This window comes from Hemibagrus wyckioides, linkage group LG01 (genome assembly GCF_019097595.1).
Source record: "Hemibagrus wyckioides isolate EC202008001 linkage group LG01, SWU_Hwy_1.0, whole genome shotgun sequence".
Lineage (NCBI taxonomy): Eukaryota > Metazoa > Chordata > Actinopteri > Siluriformes > Bagridae > Hemibagrus > Hemibagrus wyckioides.
The window spans coordinates 34,503,369-34,523,000 of NC_080710.1; the positions used below are offsets into that span (position 1 = coordinate 34,503,369).

Sequence of the window (19,632 nt, forward strand, 5' to 3'; positions counted from 1 at the left end):
ATTCCACTCTGTTACCCCTACACTACCTCATTCCACTCTGTTACCCATCCACTACCCCATTCCACTCTGTTGCTCCTCCACTCCTTCCCCCTTCACTATCTCTATTCCCCCTTCACTACCCCTATTCCCCTTTCACTATCTCTGTTCCCTTCACTACCACTATTCCCCTTCACTTCCCCTATTCCCCTTTCACTATCTCTGTTCCCTTCACTGCCACTATTCCCCCTTCCCTACCCCTATTCCCCCTTCACTACCCCTATTCCCCTTTCACTATCTCTATTCCCCCTTCACTGCCCCTATTCCCCTTACACTATCTCTATTCATCTCACTACCCCTATTCCCCCTTCACTACCCCTATTCCCCTTTCACTATCTCTATTCCCTTCACTACCCCTATTCCCCCTTCACTACCCCTATTCCCCCTTCACTACCCCATTCCCCTTTCACTATCTCTACTCCCCCTTCATTACCCCTACACTCTGTTACCCCTACACTACCCCATTCCGTTCTGTTACCCCTACACTACCCCATTCCACTCTGTTACCCCTCCACTTCCCCATTCCACTCTGTTGCTCATCCACTCCTTCCCCTTCACTATCTAAATTCCCCTTCACTACCCCTATTCTCGCTTTCACTATCTCTATTCCCTTCACTACTGCTATTCCCCCTTCACTACCCCTATTCCCCTTTCACTATCTCTATTCCCCTCACTACCACTATTCTCCCTTCACTACCCCTATTCCCCTTTCACTATCTCTATTCCCCCTTCACTACCCCTACACTCTGTTACCCCAACACTACCCCATTCCATTCTGTTACCCCTACACTACCCCATTCCACTCTGTTACCCCTACACTACCCCATTCCACTCTGTTGCTCCTCCACTCCTTCCCCCTTCACTATCTCTATTCCCTTCACTACCCCTATTCTCCCATCACTACCCCTATTCCCCCTTCACTACCCCTATTCTCCCTTCACTACGACTATTCCCCCTTCAATACCCCTATTCCCCCTTCACTACCCCTATTCCCCTTTCACAATCTCTGTTCCCTTCACTACCCCTATTCTCCCTTCACTACCACTATTCCCCCTTCACTACCCCTATTCCCCCTTCACTACCCCTATTCCCCTTTCACTGTCTCTATTCCCTTCACTATCTCTATTCCCCCTTCACTATCTGTATTCCCTTCACTACCCCTATTCTCCCTTCACTACCCCTATTCCCCTTTCACTATCTCTATTCCCTTCACTATCTCTATTCCCTTCACTATCTCTATTCCCCCTTCACTACCCCTATTCCCCTTTCACTATCTCTATTCCCTTCACTATCTCTATTCCCCCTTCACTACCCCTATTTCCCTTTCACTATCTCTATTCCCTTCACTACCCCTATTCCCCCTTCACTACCCCTATTCCCCTTTCACTATCTCTATTCCTTTCACTATCTCTATTCCCTTCACTACCCCTATTCCCCCTTCACTACCCCTATTCCCCCTTCACTACCCCTATTCCCCCTTCACTACCCCTATTCCCCTTTCACTATCTCTATTCATCTCACTTCCCCTATTCCCCCTTAACTACCCCATTCCCCTTTCACTATCTCTATTCCCCCTTCACTACCCCTACACTCTGTTACCCCTACACTACCCCATTCCATTCTGTTACCCCTACACTACCCCATTCCACTCTGTTACCCATCCACTACCCCATTCCACTCTGTTGCTCCTCCACTCCTTCCCCTTCACTATCTAAATTCCCCTTCACTACCCCTATTCTCGTTTCACTATCTCTATTCCCTTCACTACCCCTATTCCCCTTCACTACCCCTATTCCCCCTTCAATACCCAGATTCCCCTTCACTACCCCTATTCCCCTTCACTACCCCTATTCCCCTTCACTACCCCTATTCCCCTTTCACTATCTCTACTCCCCCTTCATTACCCCTACACCCTGTTACCCCTACACTACCCCATTCCATTCTGTTACCCCTACACTACCCCATTCCACTCTGTTACCCCTACACTACCCCATTCCACTCTGTTACCCATCCACTACCCCATTCCACTCTGTTGCTCCTCCACTCCTTCCCCCTTCACTATCTCTATTCCCTTCACTACCCCTATTCTCCCTTCACTACCACTATTCCCCCTTCACTACCCCTATTCTCCCTTCACTACCACTATTCCCCCTTCAATACCCGTATTCCCCCTTCACTACCCCTATTCCCCTTTCACAATCTCTTTTCCCTTCACTACCCCTATTCTCCCTTCACTACCACTATTCCCCCTTCACTACCCCTATTCCCCCTTCACTACCCCTATTCCCCTTTCACTATCTCTATTCCCTTCACTATCTCTATTCCCTTCACTATATCTATTCCCCCTTCACTATCTCTATTCCCTTCACTACCCCTATTCCCCTTTCACTATCTCTATTCCCTTCACTACCCCTATTCTCCCTTCACTACCCCTATTCCTCTTTCACTATCTCTATTCCCTTCACTACCCCTATTCCCCCTTCACTACCCCTATTCCCCTTTCACTATCTCTATTCCCTTCACTACCCCTATTCCCCTTTCACTATCTCTATTCCCCCTTCACTACTCCTATTCCCCCTTCACTACTCCTATTCCCCTTTCACTATCTCTGTTCCCTTCACTACCCCTATTCCCCCCTCCCCACCCCCTTTCCCCCTTCACTACCCCTATTCCCCCTTTCACTATCTCTATTCCCCTTCACTACCCCTATTCCCCTTCACTACCCCTATTCCCCTTTCACTATCTCTATTCCCCCTTCACTACCCCTATTCCCCCTTCACTACCCCTATTCCCCTTTCACTATCTCTATTCCCCCTTCACTACCCCCTTCCCCTTTCACTACCCCTATTCCCCTTCACTACCCCTATTCCCCTTCACTACCCCTATTCCCCTTTCACTATCTCTATTCCCCCATCACTACCCCTATTCCCCCTTCACTACCCCTATTCCCCTTTCACTATCTCTATTCCCCTTCACTACTCCTATTCCCCTTTCACTACTCCTATTCCCCCTTCACTACCCCTATTCCCCTTTCACTATCTCTATTCCCCTTTAACTACCCCTATTCCCCTTTCACTATCTCTATTCCCTTCACTACCCCTATTCCCCCTTCACTACCCCTATTCCCCTTTCACTATCTCTGTTCCCTTCACTACCCCTATTCCCCCTTCACTACCCCTATTCCCCTTTCACTATCTCTATTCCCTTCACTACCCCTATTCCCCCTTCACTACCCCTATTCCCCTTTCACTATCTCTATTCCCTTCACTACCCCCATTCCCCTTTCACTATCTCTATTCCCCCTTCACTACCCCTATTCCCCTTTCACTATCTCTATTCCCTTCACTACCCCTATTCCCCCTTCACTACCCCTATTCCCCTTTCACTATCTCTATTCATCTCACTACCCCTATTCCCCCTACACTACCCCATTCCCCTTTCACTATCTCTATTCCCCTTCACTACCCCTACACTCTGTTACCCTTCACTACCCCATTCCATTCTGTTACCCCTACACTACCCCATTCCACTCTGTTACCCATCCACTACCCCATTCCACTCTGTTGCTCCTCCACTCCTTCCCCTTCACTATCTAAATTCCCCTTCACTACCCCTATTCCCCTTTCACTATCTCTATTCTCTTCACTACCCTATTCCCCCATTCACTACCCCTATTCCCCTTTCACTATCTCTATTCCCCCTTCACTACCCCTATTCCCCCTTCACTACCCCTATTCCCCCTTCACTATCTCTACTCCCCCTTCATTACCCCTACACTCTGTTACCCCTACACTACCCCATTCCATTCTGTTACCCCTACACTACCCCATTCCACTCTGTTACCCCTACACTACCCCATTCCACTCTGTTACCCATCCACTACCCCATTCCACTCTGTTGCTCCTCCACTCCTTCCCCCTTCACTATCTCTATTCCCTTCACTACCCCTATTCCCCCTTCACTACCCCTATTCTCCCTTCACTACCACTATTCCCCCTTCAATACCCGTATTCCCCCTTCACTACCCCTATTCCCCTTTCACAATCTCTGTACCCTTCACTACCCCTATTCTCCCTTCACTTCCACTATTCCCCCTTCACTACCCCTATTCCCCCTTCACTACCCCTATTCCCCTTTCACTATCTCTATTCCCTTCACTATCTCTATTCCCTTCACTACATCTATTCCCCCTTCACTATCTCTATTCCCTTCACTACCCCTATTCTCCCTTCACTACCCCTATTCCCCTTTCACTATCTCTATTCCCTTCACTACCCCTATTCCCCCTTCACTACCCATATTCCCCTTTCACTATCTCTATTCCCCCTTCACTACCCCTATTCCCCCTTCACTACCCCTATTCCCCTTTCACTATCTCTATTCCCTTCACTACCCCTATTCTCCCTTCACTACCAGTATTCCCCCTTCACTACCCCTATTCTCCCTTCACTACCACTATTCCCCCTTCAATACCCATATTCCCCCTTCACTACCCCTATTCCCCTTTCACAATCTCTGTTCCCTCACTACCCCTATTCTCTATTCCCCCTTCACTACCGCTATTCACCCTTCACTACCCCTATTCCCCCTTCACTACCCCTATTCCCCCTTCACTACCCCTATTCCCCTTTCACTATCTCTATTCCCCTTCACTACTCCTATTCCCCCTTCACTACTCCTATTCCCCTTTCAGTACTCCTATTCCCCCTTCACTACCCCTATTCCCCTTTCACTATCTCTATTCCCCCTTCACTACCCCTATTCCCCCTTCACTATCTCTATTCCCCCTTCACTACCCCTATTCCCCCTTCACTTCCCCTATTCCCCTTTCACTATCTCTATTCCCCTTCACTACCCTATTCCCCTTCACTATCTCTATTCCCCTTTCACTATCTCTGTTCCCTTCACTACCCCTATTCCCCCTTCACTACCCCTATTCCCCTTTCACTATCTCTATTCCCCCTTCACTACCCCTATTCCCCCTTCACTACTCCTATTCCCCTTTCAGTACTCCTATTCCCCCTTCACTACCCCTATTCCCCTTTCACTATCTCTATTCCCCTTTCACTACCCCTATTCCCCTTTCACTATCTCTATTCCCCCTTCACTACCCCTATTCCCCCTTCACTCCCCCCATTCCCCCTTCACTACCCCTATTCCCCTTCACTATCTCTATTCCCCTTCACTACCCCTATTCCCCTTCACTACCCCTATTCCCCTTTCACTATCTCTATTCCCCCTTCACTACTCCTATTCCCCCTTCACTATCTCTATTCCCCGTTCACTATCTCTATTCCCCTTTCACTATCTCTATTCCCCCTTCACTACCCCTATTCCCCCTTCACTACCCCTATTCCCCTTTCACTACCCCTATTCCCCCTTCACTACCCCTATTCCCCTTTCACTATCTCTATTCCCCATTCACTACTCCTATTCCCCCTTCACTACCCCTATTCCCCCTTCACTACCCCTATTCCCCTTTCACTATCTCTATTCCCCCTTCACTACCCCTATTCCCCCTTCACTATCTCTATTCCCCTTTCACTATCTCTATTCCCCCTTCACTACCCCTATTCCCCTTTCACTATCTCTCTATTCCCCTTCACTACCCCTATTCCCCTTCACTACCCCTTTTACCCCTTCACTCCCCTATTCCCCTTTCACTATCTCTATTCCCCTTCACTATCTCTATTCCCTTTCACTATCTCTATTCCCCTTCACTACTCCCTATTCCCCTTCGCTACCCCTATTCCCCTTTCACTATCTCTATTCCCCCTTCACTACTCCTATTCCCCCTTCACTACCCCTATTCCCCCTTCACTACCCCTATTCCCCCTTCACTACCCCTATTCCCCTTTCACTATCTCTATTCCCCTTCACTACTCCTATTCCCCCTTCACTACTCCTATTCCCCTTTCACTACTCCTATTCCCCCTTCACTACCCCTATTCCCCTTTCACTATCTCTATTCCCCTTTCACTTCCCCTATTCCCCTTTCACTATCTCTATTCCCCCTTCACTACCCCTATTCCCCTTTCACTACCCCTATTCCCCTTTCACTATCTCTATTCCCCCTTCACTACCCCTATTCCCCCTTCACTATCTCTATTCCCCCTTCACTATCTCTATTCCCCCTTCACTACCCTTATTGCCCCTTCACTACCCCTATTCCCCTTTCACTATCTCTATTCCCCTTCACTACCCCTATTCCCCTCTTCACTACCCCTTTCCCCTTCACTCCCCTATTCCCCTTTCACTATCTCTATTCCCCTTCACTACCCCTATTCCCCCTTCACTATCTCTATTCCCCTTTCACTATCTCTATTCCCCCTTCACTACCCCTATTCCCCCTTCACTACCCCTATTCCCCTTTCACTATCTCTATTCCCCCTTCACTACCCCTATTCCCCCTTCACTACTCCTATTCCCCTTTCAGTACTCCTATTCCCCCTTCACTACCCCTATTCCCCTTTCACTATCTCTATTCCACCTTCACTACCCCTATTCCCCTTTCACTATCTCTATTCCACCTTCACTACCCCTATTCCCCCTTCACTACCCCTATTCCCCTTCACTACCCCCATTCCCCCTTCACTACCCCTTTTCCCCCTTCACTCCCCCTATTCCCCTTTCACTATCTCTATTCCCCCTTCACTATCTCTATTCCCCTTTCACTATCTCTATTCCCCCTTCAATACCCCTATTCCCACTTCACTACCCCTATTCCCCTTTCACTATCTCTATTCCCCCTTCACTACCCCTATTCCCCTTTCACTATCTCTATTCCCCCTTCACTACCCCTATTCCCCCTTCACTACCCCATTCCCCTTTCACTGTCTCTATTCCCCCTTCACTATCTCTATTCCCTTCACTATCTCTATTCCCTTCACTACCCCTATTCCCCCTTCACTACCCCTATTCCCCTTTCACTATCTCTATTCTCCCTTCACTACTCCTATTCCCCCTTCACTACCCCTATTCCCCATCCACTATCTCTATTCCCCCTTCACTACCCCTATTCCCCGTTCACTACCTCTATTCCCCCTTCACTACCCCTATTCCCCCATCACTACCCCTTTCCCCCCTTCACTACCCCTATTCCCCTTTCACTATCTCTATTCCCCCTTCACTACTCCTATTCCCCCTTCACTACTCCTATTCCCCTTTCACTATCTCTATTCCCCCTTCACTACCCCTATTCCCCTTTCACTATCTCTATTCCCCCTTCACTACCCCATTCCCCCTTCACTACCCCATTCCACTCTGTTACCCCTACACTACCTCATTCCACTCTGTTACCCATCCACTACCCCATTCCACTCTGTTGCTCCTCCACTCCTTCCCCCTTCACTATCTCTGTTCCCCCTTCACTACCCCTATTCCCCTTTCACTATCTCTATTCCACCTTCACTACCCCTATTCCCCCTTCACTACCCCTATTCCCCTTTCAATATCTCTATTCCCCCTTCACTACCCCTATTCCCCCCTCACTATCTCTGTTCCCTTCACTACCCCTATTCCCCTTTCACTACCCCTATTCCCCCTTCACTACCCCTATTCCCCTTTCACTATCTCTGTTCCCTTCATTATCTCTTTTCCCTTCACTACCCCTATTCCCTTTCACTATCTCTATTCCCTTCACTACCCCTATTCCCCTTCTCTACCCCTATTCCCCTTTCACTATCTCTATTCCCTTCACTACCCCTATTCCCCTTTCACTATCTCTATTCCCTTCACTACCCCTATTCTCCCTTCACTACCCCTATTCCCCTTTCACTATCTCTATTCCCTTCACTATCTCTATTCCCTTCACTACCCCTATTCCCCTTTCACTATCTCTATTCCCTTCACTATCTCTATTCCCTTCACTACCCCTATTCCCCTTTCACTATCTCTATTCCCACTTCACTACTCCTATTCCCCCTTCACTACCCCTATTCCCCCTTCACTTCCACTATTCCCCCTTCACTACCCCTATTCCCCTTTCACTATCTCTATTCCCCCTTCACTACCCCTATTCCCCCTTCACTATCTCTATTCCCCCTTCACTATCTCTATTCCCCTTTCACTATCTCTATTCCCCCTTCACTACTCCTATTCCCCCTTCACTACCCCTATTCCCCTTTCACTATCTCTATTCCCTTCACTATCTCTATTCCCCCTTCACTACCCCTATTCCCCTTTCACTATCTCTATTCCCTTAACTACCCCTATTCCCCTTCACTATCCCTATTCCCTTTCACTATCTCTATTCCCTTCATTATCTCTATTCCCTTCACTACCCCTATTCCCCCTTCACTACCCCTATTCCCCTTTCACTATCTCTATTCCCACTTCACTACTCCTATTCCCCTTCACTACCCCTATTCCCCTTCACTACCCCTATTCCCCTTCACTACCCCTATTCCCCTTTCACTATCTCTCTATTCCCCTTCACTACCCCTATTCCCCTTCACTATCTCTATTCCCCTTCACTACCCCTATTCCCCTTTCACTATCTCTATTCCCCTTCACTACTCCTATTCCCCTTCACTACTCCTATTCCCCTTTCACTATCTCTATTCCCCTTCACTACCCCTATTCCCCTTCACTACTCCTATTCCCCTTTCACTATCTCTATTCCCCTTCACTACCCCTATTCCCCTTCACTACCCCTATTCCCCTTTCACTATCTCTATTCCCCTTCACTACCCCATTCCACTCTGTTACCCCTACACTACCTCATTTCCACTCTGTTACCCATCCACTACCCCATTCCACTCTGTTGCTCCTCCACTCCTTCCCCCTTCACTATCTCTGTTCCCCCTTCACTACCCCTATTCCCTTTTCACTATCTCTATTCCACCTTCACTACCCCTATTCCCCCTTCACTACCCCCAATCCCCTTTCAATATCTCTATTCCCCCTTCACTACCCCTATTCCCCCTTCACTACCCCTATTCCCCTTTCACTATCTCTATTCCCCCTTCACTACCCCTACACTCTGTTACCCCTACACTACCCCATTCCATTCTGTTACCCCTACACTACCCCATTCCACTCTGTTACCCATCCACTACCCCATTCCACTCTGTTACCCCTACACTACCTCATTCCACTCTGTTACCCATCCACTACCCCATTCCACTCTGTTGCTCCTCCACTCCCTCCCCCTTCCCTCTCTCTATTCCTTCACTACCCCTATTCCCCTTCACTACCCCTATTCCCCTTTCACTATCTCTGTTCCCTTCACTACCCCTATTCCCCCTTCACTACCCCTATACCCTTTCACTATCTCTATTCCCCTTTCACGACCCCTATTCCCCCTTCACTACCCCTATTCCCCCTTCACTACCCCTATTCCCCTTTCACTATCTCTCTATTCCCTTCACGACCCCTATTTCCCCTTCACTACCCCCATTCCCCTTTCACTATCTCTATTCCCCCTTCACTACCCCTATTCCCCTTTCACTATCTCTATTCCCTTCACTACCCCCATTCCCCCTTCACTACCGCTATTCCCCCTTCACTACCCCTATTCCCCTTTCACTATCTCTATTCCCTTCACTACCGCTATTCCCCCTTCACTACCCCTATTCCCCTTTCACTCTCTATTCCCTTCACGACCCCTATTCCCCCTTCACTACCCCTATTCCCCTTTCACTATCTCTATTCCCTTCACTACCCCCATTCCCCTTTCACTATCTCTATTTCCCCTTCACTACCCCTATTCCCCGTCACTACCCCTATTCCCCCTTTCACTATCTCTATTCCCCCTTCACTATCTCCTATTCCCCTTCACTACCCCTATTCCCCTTTCACTATCTCTATTCCCCTTCACTACCCCTATTCCCCTTCACTACCCCTATTCCCCTTCACTACCCCTATTCCCCTTTCACTATCTCTATTCCCCTTCACTACCCCTATTCCCCCTTTTACTATCTCTGTTCCCCTTCACTACCCCTATTCCCCTTCACTATCTCTATTCCCTTCATTACCCCTATTCCCCTTTCACTATCTCTATTCCCCTTCACTACCCCCATTCCCCCTTCACTACCGCTATTCCCCCTTCACTACCCCTATTCCCCTTTCACTATCTCTATTCCCTTCACTATCTCTATTCCTTTCACTATCTCTATTCCCCCTTCACTACCCCTATTCCCCTTCACTACCCCTATTCCCCTTCACTACCCCTTCATTCTCTCCCTTCACTACCCTATTCCCCTTCACTACCTCTATTCCCTTCACTACCCCTATTCCCCTTCACTACCCCTATTCCCCTTCACTACTCCCTATTCCTTCACTACCCCTATTCCCCTTTCACTATCTCTATTCCTCTTCACTACCCCTATTCCCCTTTCACTCTCTATTCCCCTTCACTATCTCTATTCTCCTTCACTACCCCTATTCCCCTTTCACTATTTCTATTCCCTTCACTACCCCTATTCCCCCTTCACTACCCCTATTCCCCTTTCACTCTCTCTGTTCCCTTCACTACCCCATTCCCCCTTCACTACCCCTATTCCCCTTTCACTATCTCTGTTCCCTTCATTACCCCTATTCCCCCTTCACTACCCCTATTCCCCCTTCACTACCCATATTCCCCCTTCACTATCTCTATTCCCTTCACTACCCCTATTCCCCCTTCACTGCCCCTATTCCCCTTTCACTATCTCTATTCATCTCACTACCCCTATTCCCCCTTAACTACCCCATTCCCCTTTCACTACCCCTATTCCCCCTTCACTACTCCTATTCCTCCTTCACTACCCCTATTCCCCTTTCACTATCTCTGTTCCTTTCACTACCCCTATTCCCCTTTCACTACCCCTATTCCCCCTTCACTACCCCTATTCCCCTTTCACTATCTCTATTCCCCCTTCATTATCTCTTTTCCCTTCACTACCCCTATTCCCCTTTCACTATCTCTATTCCCTTCACTACCCCTATTCCCCCTTCTCTACCCCCATTCCCCTTTCACTATCTCCTATTCCCCTTCACTACCCCCTATTCCCCTTTCACTATCTCTCTATTCCCTTCACTACCCCTATTCCCCTTCACTACCCCCTATTCCCCCTTTCACTATCTCTATTCCTCTTCACTACCCCTATTCCCCTTCACTACCCCTATTCCCTTTCACTATCTCTATTCCCCTTCACTACCCCTCTCCCTCTATTCCCCCTTCACTACCCCATTCCTATTCTGTTCACTACCCCATTCCACTCTATTCCCTTCACTACCCTATTCCCTTTCACTATCTCTATTCCCCCTTCACTATCTCTATTCCCCCTTCACTACCCCTATTCCCCTTTCACTATCTCTATTCCCTTCACTACCCCTATTCCCCTTTCACTACCCCTATTCCCCTTTCACTATCTCTATTCCCACTTCACTACTCCTATTCCCCCTTCACTACCCCTATTCCCCCTTCACTACCCCTATTCCCCTTCATTCTCCACTATCACTCTATTCCCCCTTCACTACCCCTACACTCTGTTACCCCTACACTACCCCATTCCATTCTGTTACCCCTACACTACCCCATTCCACTCTGTTACCCATCCACTACCCCATTCCACTCTGTTGCTCCTCCACTCCTTCCCCCTTCACTATCTCTATTCCCCCTTCACTACCCCTATTCCCCTTTCACTATCTCTGTTCCCTTCACTACCCCTATTCCCCCTTCACTACCCCTATTCCCCTTTCACTATCTCTATTCCCTTCACTACCCCTATTCCCCTTCACTATCCCCCTATTCCCTTCACTACCCCTATTCCCCCTTCACTACCCCTATTCCCCCCTTCACTACCCCTATTCCCTTCACTACCCCTATTCCCCTTCACTACTCCTATTCCCCTTCACTACCCTATTCCCTTCACTACCCCTATTCCCCTTTCACTATCTCTATTCCCTTCACTACCCCTATTCCCCTTCACTACCCCTATTCCCTTTCACTATCTCTATTCCCTTCACTACCCCTATTCCCTTCACTACCCCTATTCCCCCTTCACTATCTCTATTCCCCTTCACTACTCTCTATTCCCCTTTCACTATCTCTATTCCCCCTTCACTACTCCTATTCCCCCTTCACTACCCCTATTCCCCTTTCACTATCTCTATTCCCTTCACTATCTCTATTCCCCCTTCACTACCCCTATTCCCCTTTCACTATCTCTATTCCCTTCACTACCCCTATTCCCCCTTCACTATCCCTATTCCCCTTTCACTATCTCTATTCCCTTCATTATCTCTATTCCCTTCACTACCCCTATTCCCCCTTCACTACCCCTATTCCCCCTTCACTACCCCTATTCCCCTTTCACTATCTCTATTCCCACTTCACTACTCCTATTCCCCCTTCACTACCCCTATTCCCCCTTCACTACCCCTATTCCCCCTTCACTACCCCTATTCCCCTTTCACTATCTCTATTCCCCCTTCACTACCCCTATTCCCCCTTCACTATCTCTATTCCCACTTCACTACTCCTATTCACCCTTCACTATTTCTATATCCCCCTTCACTACTCCTATTTCCCCCTTCACTACTCCTATTCCCCTTTCACTATCTCTATTCCCCCTTCACTACCCCTATTCCCCCTTCACTACCCCTATTCCCCTTTCACTATCTCTATTCCCCCTTCACTACCCCATTCCACTCTGTTACCCCTACACTACCCCATTCCACTCTGTTACCCATCCACTACCCCATTCCACTCTGTTCCTCCTCCACTCCTTCCCCCTTCACTATCTCTGTTCCCCCTTCACTACCCCTATTCCCCTTTCACTATCTCTATTCCACCTTCACTACCCCTATTCCCCCTTCACTACCCCTATGCCCCATTCAATATCTCTATTCCCCCTTCACTACCCCTATTCCCCTTCACTACCCCTATTCCCCTTTCACTATCTCTATTCCCCCTTCACTACCCCTACACTCTGTTACCCCTACACTACCCCATTCCATTCTGTTACCCCTACACTTCCCCATTCCACTCTGTTACCCGTCCACTACCCCATTCCACTCTGTTGCTCCTCCACTCCTTCCCCGTTCACTATCTCTATTCCCCCTTCACTACCCCTATTCCCCCTTCACTACTCCTATTCCTCCTTCACTACCCCTATTCCCCTTTCACTATCTCTGTTCCCTTCACTACCCCTATTCCCCCTTCACTACCCCTATTCCCCTTTCACTCTCTCTGTTCCCTTCACTACCCCTATTCCCCTTTCACTACCCCTATTCGCCCTTCACTACCCCTATTCCCCTTTCACTATCTCTATTCCCCCTTCATTATCTCTATTCCCTTCACTACCCCTATTCCCCTTTCACTATCTCTATTCCCTTCACTACCCCTATTCCCCCTTCACTACCCCTATTCCCCTTTCACTATCTCTATTCCCTTCACTACCCCTATTCCCCTTTCACTATCTCTATTCCCTTCACTACCCCTATTCTCCCTTCACTACCCCTATTCCCCTTTCACTATCTCTATTCCCTTCACTATCTCTATTCCCCCTTCACTACCCCTATTCCCCTTTCATTATCTCTATTCCCTTCACTACCCCTATTCCCCTTTCACTATCCCTATTCCCCTTTCACTATCTCTATTCCCTTCACTATCTCTATTCCCTTCACTACCCCTATTCCCCCTTCACTACCCCTATTCCCCTTTCACTATCTCTATTCCCACTTCACTACTCCTATTCCCCCTTCACTACCCCTATTCCCCCTTCACTACCCCTATTCCCCCTTCACTACCCCTATTCCCCTTTCACTATCTCTATTCCCCCTTCACTACCCCTATTCCCCCTTCACTATCTCTATTCCCCCTTCACTATCTCTATTCCCCTTTCACTATCTCTATTCCCCCTTCACTACTCCTATTCCCCTATTCCCCTTTCACTATCTCTATTCCCCCTTCACTACTCCTATTCCCCCTTCACTACTCCTATTCCCCTTTCAATATCTCTGTTCCCCCTTCACTACCCCATTCCCCCTTCACTACCCCTATTCCCCTTTCACTATCTCTATTCCCCCTTCACTACCCCATTCCACTCTGTTACCCCTACACTACCCCATTCCACTCTGTTACCCATCCACTACCCCATTCCACTCTGTTGCTCCTCCACTCCCTCCCCCCTCACTATCTCTGTTCCCCTTCACTACCCCTATTCCCCTTTCACTATCTCTATTCCACCTTCACTACCCCTATTCCCCCTTCACTACCCCTATTCCCCTTTCAATATCTCTAATCCCCCTTCACTACCCCTATTCCCCCTTCACTACCCCTATTCCCCTTTCACTATCTCTATTCCCCTTCACTACCTACCCCCTACACTCTGTTACCCCAACACTACCCCGTTCCATTCTGTTACCCCTACACTTCCCCATTCCACTCTGTTACCCGTCCACTACCCCATTCCAATCTGTTGCTCCTCCACTCCTTCCCCGTTCACTATCTCTATTCCCCCTTCACTACCCCTATTCCCCCTTCACTACTCCTATTCCTCCTTCACTACCCCTTTTTCCCTTTCTCTATCTCTCTTCCCTTCACTTCCCCCATTCCCCCTTCACTACCCCTATTCCCCTTTCACTATCTCTATTCCCTTCACTACCCCTATTCCCCCTTCACTACCGCTATTCCCCCTTCACTACCCCTATTCCCCCTTCACTACCCCTATTCCCCTTTCACTATCTCTATTCCCTTCACTACCCCTATTCCCCTTTCACTATCTCTATTCCTTCTTCACTACTCCTATTCCCCCTTCACTACTCCTATTCCACTTTCACTATCTCTGTTCCCTTCACTACCCCTATTCCCCCTTCACTACCCCTATTCCCCCTTCACTACTCCTATTTCCCCCTTCACTACCCCTATTCCCCTTTCACAATCTCTGTACCCTTCACTACCCCTATTCCCCCTTCACTACCCCTATTCCCCTTTTACTATCTCTATTCCCTTCACTACCCCTATTCCCCCTTCACTACCGCTATTCCCCCTTCACTACCCCTATTCCCCTTTCACTATCTCTATTCCCCCTTCACTACCGCTATTCCCCCTTCCCTACCCCTATTCCCCCTTCACTACCCCTATTCCCCTTTCACTATCTCTATTCCCCCTTCATTATCTCTATTCCCTTCACTACCCCTATTCCCCTTTCACTATCTCTATTCCCTTCACTACCCCTATTCCCCCTTCACTACCCCTATTCCCCTTTCACTATCTCTATTCCCTTCACTACCCCTATTCCCCTTTCACTATCTCTATTCCCTTCACTACCCCTATTCTCCCTTCACTACCCCTATTCCCCTTTCACTATCTCTATTCCCTTCACTATCTCTATTCCCCCTTCACTACCCCTATTCCCCTTTCACTATCTCTATTCCCTTCACTACCCCTATTCCCCTTTCACTACCCCTATTCCCCTTTCACTATCTCTATTCCCTTCACTATCTCTATTCCCTCTTCACCACCCCTATTCCCCTTTCACTATCTCTATTCCCTTCACTACCCCCATTCCTCTTTTACTATCCCTCTTCCCCTTTCCCTTTCTCTATTCCCTTCTCTATCTCTCTTCCCTTCACTACCCCTATTCCCCCTTCACTACCCCTATTCCCCTTTTCACTATCTCTATTCCCCACTTCACTACTCCTATTCCTCCTTCACTACCCCTATTCCCCCTTCACTACCCCTATTCCCCCTTCACTACCCCTATTCCCCTTTCACTATCTCTATTCCCCCTTCACTATCTCTATTCCCGTTTCACTATCTCTATTCCCCCTTCACTATCTCTATTCCCCTTTCACTATCTCTATTCCCCCTTCACTACTCCTATTCCCCTATTCCCCTTTCACTATCTCTATTCTCCCTTCACTACTCCTATTCCCCCTTCACTACTCCTATTCCCCTTTCACTATCTCTATGCCCCCTTCACTACCCATATTCCCCCTTCACTACCCCTATTCCCCTTTCACTATCTCTATTCCCCCTTCACTACCCCATTCCACTCTGTTACCCCTACACTACCCCATTCCACTCTGTTACCCATCCACTACCCCATTCCACTCTGTTGCTCCTCCACTCCTTCCCCCTTCACTATCTCTGTTCCCCCTTCACTACCCCTATTCCCCTTTCACTATCTCTATTCCACCTTCACTACCCCTATTCCCCCTTCACTACCCCTATTCCCCTTTCAATATCTCTATTCCCCCTTCACTACCCCTATTCCCCCTTCACTACCCCTATTCCCCTTTCACTATCTCTATTCCCCCTTCACTACCCCTACACTCTGTTACCCCTACACTACCCCATTCCATTCTGTTACCCCTACACTTCCCCATTCCACTCTGTTACCCGTCCACTACCCCATTCCACTCTGTTGCTCCTCCACTCCTTCCCCGTTCACTATCTCTATCCCCCTTCACTACCCCCTATTCCCCCTTCACTACTCCTATTCCTCCTTCACTACCCCTATTCCCCTTTCACTATCTCTGTTCCCTTCACTACCCCTATTCCCCCTTCACTACCCCTATTCCCCTTTCACTATCTCTATTCCCTTCACTACCCCTATTCCCCCTTCACTACCGCTATTCCCCCTTCACTACCCCTATTCCCCCTTCACTACCCCTATTCCCCTTTCACTATCTCTATTCCCTTCACTACCCCTATTCCCCTTTCACTATCTCTATTCCCCCTTCACTACTCCTATTCCCCCTTCACTACTCCTATTCCCCTTTCACTATCTCTGTTCCCTTCACTACCCCTATTCCCCCTTCACTACCCCTATTCCCCCTTCACTACCCCTATTCCCCCTTCACTACCCCTATTCCCCTTTCACTATCTCTATTCCCCCTTCACTACCCCTATTCCCCCTTCACTACCCCTATTCCCCTTTCACTATCTCTATTCCCTTCACGACCCCTATTCCCCCCTCACTACCGCTATTCCCCCGTCACTACCCCATTCCCCTTTCACTCTCTATTCCCTTCACGACCCCTATTCCCCCTTCACTACCCCTATTCCCCCTTCCCTTCCCCCATTCCCCTTTCACCCTCTCTCTTCCCCCCTCACTTATCTCTATTCCCCTTCACTACTATTCCCTATTCCCCTTTCACTATCTCTATTCCCCTTCACTACTCCTATTCCCCTTTCACTACCCCTATTCCCCTTTCACTATCTCTATTCCCTTCACTACCCCTATTCCCCTTTCACTATCTCTATTCCCTTCCCTACCCCTATTCTCCCTTCACTACCCCTATTCCCCTTTCACTATCTCTATTCCCTTCACTATCTCTATTCCCCCTTCACTACCCCTATTCCCCTTTCACTATCTCTATTCCCTTCACTACCCCTATTCCCCTTTCACTATCCCTATTCCCCTTTCACTATCTCTATTCCCTTCACTATCTCTATTCCCCCTTCACTACCCCTATTCCCTTTTCACTATCTCTATTCCCTTCACTACCCCTATTCCCCTTTCACTTTCTCTATTCCTTCTTCACTACTCCTATTCCCCCTTCACTACTCCTATTCCACTTTCACTATCTCTGTTCCCTTCACTACCCCTATTCCCCCTTCACTACCCCTATTCCCCCTTCACTACTCCTATTCCCCCTTCACTACCCCTATTCCCCTTTCACTATCTCTGTTCCCTTCACTACCCCTATTCCCCCTTCACTACCCCTATTCCCCTTTCACTATCTCTATTCCCTTCACTACCCCTATTCCCCCTTCACTACCGCTATTCCCCTTCACTACCCCTATTCCCCTTTCACTATCTCTATTCCCCCTTCACTACCGCTATTCCCCTTCCCTACCCCTATTCCCCCCTCACTACCCCTATTCCCCTTTCACTATCTCTGTTCCCCCTTCATTATCTCTTTTCCCTTCACTACCCCTATTCCCCTTTCACTATCTCTATTCCCTTCACTACCCCTATTCCCCCTTCTCTACCCCTATTCCCCTTTCACTATCTCTATTCCCTTCACTACCCCTATTCCCCTTTCACTATCTCTATTCCCTTCACTACCCCTATTCTCCCTTCACTACCCCTATTCCCCTTTCACTATCTCTATTCCCTTCACTATCTCTATTCCCCCTTCACTACCCCTATTCCCCTTTCACTATCTCTATTCCCTTCACTACCCCTATTCCCCTTTCACTATCCCTATTCCCCTTTCACTATCTCTATTCCCTTCACTATCTCTATTCCCCCTTCACTACCCCTATTCCCCTTTCACTATCTCTATTCCCTTCACTACCCCTATTCCCCCTTCACTACCCCTATTCCCCTTTCACTATCTCTATCCCCACTTCACTACTCCTATTCCCCCTTCACTACCCCTATTCCCCCTTCACTACCCCTATTCCCCCTTCACTACCCCTATTCCCCTTTCACTATCTCTATTCCCCCTTCACTACCCCTATTCCCCCTTCACTATCTCTATTCCCCCTTCACTATCTCTATTCCCCTTTCACTATCTCTATTCCCCCTTCACTACTCCTATTCCCCCTTCACTACTCCTATTCCCCTTTCACTATCTCTATTCCCCCTTCACTACCCCTATTCCCCCTTCACTACCCCTTTTCCCCTTTCACTATCTCTATTCCCCCTTCACTACCCCATTCCACTCTGTTACCCCTACACTACCCCATTCCACTCTGTTACCCATCCACTACCCCATTCCACTCTGTTGCTCCTCCACTCCTTCCCCCTTCACTATCTCTGTTCCCCCTTCACTACCCCTATTCCCCTTTCACTATCTCTATTCCACCTTCACTACCCCTATTCCCCCTTCACTACCCCTATTCCCCTTTCAATATCTCTATTCCCCCTTCACTACCCCTATTCCCCCTTCACTACCCCTATTCCCCTTTCACTATCTCTATTCCCCCTTCACTACCCCTACACTCTGTTACCCCTACACTACCCCATTCCATTCTGTTACCCCTACACTACCCCATTCTACTCTGTTACCCGTCCACTACCCCATTCCACTCTGTTGCTCCTCCACTCCTTCCCCGTTCACTATCTCTATTCCCCCTTCACTACCCCTATTCCCCCTTCACTACTCCTATTCCTCCTTCACTACCCCTATTCCCCTTTCACTATCTCTGTTCCCTTCACTACCCCTATTCCCCCTTCACTACCCCTATTCCCCTTTCACTATCTCTATTCCCTTCACTACCCCTATTCCCCCTTCACTACCGCTATTCCCCCTTCACTCCCCCTTTCCCCCCTTCCCTACCCCTATTCCCCTTTCACTATCTCTATTCCCTTCACTACCCCTATTCCCCTTTCACTATCTCTATTCCCCCTTCACTACTGCTATTCCCCCTTCACTACTCCTATTCCCCTTTCACTATCTCTGTTCCCTTCACTACCCCTATTCCCCCTTCACTACCCCTATTCCCCCTTCACTACTCCTATTCCCCCTTCACTACCCCTATTCCCCTTTCACTATCTCTATTCCCTTCACTACCCCTATTCCCCCTTCACTACCCCTATTCCCCTTTCACTATCTCTATTCCCTTCACTACCCCTATTCCCCCTTCACTACCGCTATTCCCCCTTCACTACCCCTATTCCCCTTTCACTATCTCTATTCCCTTCACTA

The 19,632-nt window shown here is 48.6% G+C and overlaps 1 protein-coding gene across 5 annotated transcripts in view; it reads left to right on the forward strand.

Moving 5' to 3' along the window:
* Positions 1 to 19,632, forward strand: part of LOC131359338 (ankyrin-repeat and fibronectin type III domain-containing 1) — a 61,567-nt gene that overhangs the window by 7,104 nt on the left and 34,831 nt on the right. The window lies entirely within an intron of this gene.